The following is a 3506-nucleotide window of genomic DNA, read 5'->3' on the forward strand; positions in this document are numbered from 1 at the left end:
TGTTATATAACACTTGGTACAACAAATGCTTGGCACTTTCATAGTACAAACTGTATGATATAACCGACATCTATGATATGAAAGAAACTTGATTTGTTGTTAACATAAGTTATAATTATGAATGCCTGACAACATTTACAAGTATTAGCATTATTCAAATAAGATAACTAATATAATCATGCTAACAATTTATAATCTGATTGGAACCTCCTTTACATGTAGTTTCCAATTGAATAATAAGAGTTTAAACTATACTTGTTTGACATACCATTAGTGGATCCTCTAACCTTGACATTTTTTATTATCATTGTTTAATCATTACGTTAATCTTTCATCTCAAAGTTCTCATTAACTTCTTTATTATTATTATTATTATTATTGCTACTATTATTGTTTTTGTTGTTGTTGTTACTATTGTTATTATATATAATTGTTGCTTATAATTTGTACAATTAATCTTCCTATGGTTCGACCTCGGTCTTGCCGGGTTATTTATTACTTTGACACTCCTGCACTTGGGAGAAGACATCAATCTTTTGATCGTATCAACTATATAATTTGTTTCAATTTATTTTCTATTGAGTTATTTTGATCTCATAACCTGGTTCGCGAGTTTAATAAATTAACTCATGTTGACTAAAGTTATTTTTTAGTCTTTTGTTAATAGATTTTTTTCAATTTCATCATTCAACATTAGATTTAATGGAAACTGAGCTTTATAATTTTTTTAATTTACTTTCTACAAGTTATCATAGTCTTATAACCCGACATATAGATTGACAAGTTAAGTTGAGTTGACCTGAATCGATTCAACATATTATTTTCTCAATATTTATAAAAAAACATTATCTTGAATATTTATTTTGAATCAAATTATATTTTTATCAATTGTTTAAATTATTTGTAAAGTTACCAAATCGACTAGTTATGTCAGATCAATCCTTATATAGTTTTTTAAACATCTTCTATTAGAAAAAAACATTAATAATACATTTTATTTTTATGTTAAAACAACTTATTATACAATATACTAAAAGAATTTAGTGCCCCTATCATTGTTTACCTAGATATAAAGCACTGTTGATTGGAGCAATGTAATGATAAAATTACCTTTTCCATAGAGAGTTGCAAAGACTATAGGGGGAGGGAGGGGTTGTTTTTTTATTGGGATGTATTTGGCATTGAATGGATGGTTTGGAAGGAAATAGTCAACGCAAATTTTGGTGGAGCATAATGAAGCTGCAGACACTTGGCATTAGCGTTGTCATGTCGTATGCCTAAGCCCAAATCCGCATGCCTCGCTGCAAACCCCGGCAAGTAGATTTGCAGGCCTGCACGTCTGGGTTCCTTCTGACCTGTGTCTAGGGTCTACAGACCCTCGAGAGGTTGCAAACTCATGCAGCTGGGTTTGCGGACCTTGTAGAGAAGAAAAATGAAAAATAAATATAATAACAATTGTTGTTGTTGTTGTTATTAATAATTTTTTTAAAAAAATATTACTATAAAAACCTAGGCCTAAAAATTTAATATTATTGTTAATATAATAAATATTATTATTTGTATTCTAAATATTATTATTATTATAATTAAAAGTATTAATATTGATAAACAATAATAGATTTGATTTGAAAGGTAAAATTAATAATTATTATTACTATTATTATATTGTTATTATCATTAGTAAATTAAAAAAATGTTATTATTACCATAAAAGAAAAACCATAATTTTTTTTAAGAGATTAAAAAAATATAAGAATTTGGGTAGACAAGTTAAATATTATTATTAATATTATAAATATTATTAAAATTGAAATAAATATTATTACTATAAAAAAAACATAGATTTGATTTTAAGGGTAAAATAATATTAATAACAATAACAACAAAACAACAACAACAACAACAATTATTATTATTCTTATTATTATTATTATTAACTTGGGTTAGGCATCCCCTTTCCAGGCCTAAGAAAATTAGGGCTAGAATGAGGCGTCTAACCCCAGTTGTTTGGGTGTGTTAAGGGTGTAGACCAAAATCACTTAAGTCTTATAGCCCTGTCTGACCTAATGATCTAGGGTATGGTGTCCAGATGCAATGTTATTGGGTCCTATGTCTAGACCAATAGGAAATGTGTCAGCGTCTGGACCAAGGCTAATTGATCAGGTGTAAGGATTCAATTCTCTTAGGTCATGTGTTAGGACCTAAGGTTAATAGGTTTGCTGACACGATCAAAAGATTGATGTTTTCTTCCAAGTGCAAGAGTGTCGAAGTAATAAATAATCCGACAAGACCAAGGTTGAACCATAGAGAGGTTAATTGTATAAATTATAAACAACAATCATAAACAATAACAACAATAATAGTAACAACAACAACAACAATAATAATAGTAGTAGTAATAATAGTAATAATAAAAAAGAAAAAGAAAAAGAAGAAGAAGGAAGATCAATGTAAGGATTAAACAATGATAACAACAGATGTCAATGTTAGATGATTCATTAATGGTATGTTAAACAAGTATAGTATAAACTCTTATTATTAAATTGGAAACTACACACAGGGGAGGTTCCAATCAGATTATAAATTGTTAGCATGATTAAATTAGTTATCTTATTTGAATAATGCTAATACTTGTAAATGTTGTCAGGCATTCATAATTATAACTTATGTTAACAACAAATCAAGTTCCTTTCATAGCTCAGGTGTCGGTTATACCATACATTATGGGCTATGAAAGTGCCAAGCATTTGTTGTACCAAGTGTTATACAACATAAATCAAGATTAGTCATTTAACAAGCAAAGTATTAAAGAGTTAACAAGATAACAAATATAAAACATGTTAGTATTAAACATTAAAGTCCATATTAAGTTTACATTATACTTATTCTTACACCATTAGTGTAACCTTTTCACCTTGACATAATAAACTTAGCTAGACATAATAAAAGAAAGAAAAATAAATAAACAAAATAAGAACATAAATAAGATAAGAGTTAACTAAGTAAAGGAAAGGAAATGAAAGGCATAAATAAGACATTAATAAAAATAAAACTTAAGCATTACAAAAATACAAAAAGAGAAAGAAAAAGCGTGATCTTGATCTGGAAACCAAGATGCCTAAATGCATGGCAAATGCCTCCTTTTATAGGCCAAAATTGAAAACTATTAATTTGATGACTGATTAATGAGTGGGTGGCCACCTTTTGACTTGGTGACAATTATTATCTTCATTTATCTCCCCAAAACATCATTGATAACATTAAAATTGGAACCACTTAAAAACATGAAAATTGTACGAAATTTTCTTAGCTTTCTAGGAAAAAAAATGGAGGTCATTTGGACTCCTTGAAATCAAGATATGGGCCAAACACTGAATAGTGTTCAGGCTGCAGAATAGATTCAGACTTATTTGTTGTTGCTATAATTTAGACTTGAAAATGACCTTTTTTAAATCTTGGGCTCCCATAAAAGTTGTTGGCCTATATCTTACTTTTCCATCCATATA

This window comes from Populus euphratica, unplaced genomic scaffold (assembly GCF_000495115.2).
Source record: "Populus euphratica unplaced genomic scaffold, PopEup_1.0 scaffold448.1, whole genome shotgun sequence".
Taxonomy (NCBI): Eukaryota; Viridiplantae; Streptophyta; class Magnoliopsida; order Malpighiales; family Salicaceae; genus Populus; species Populus euphratica.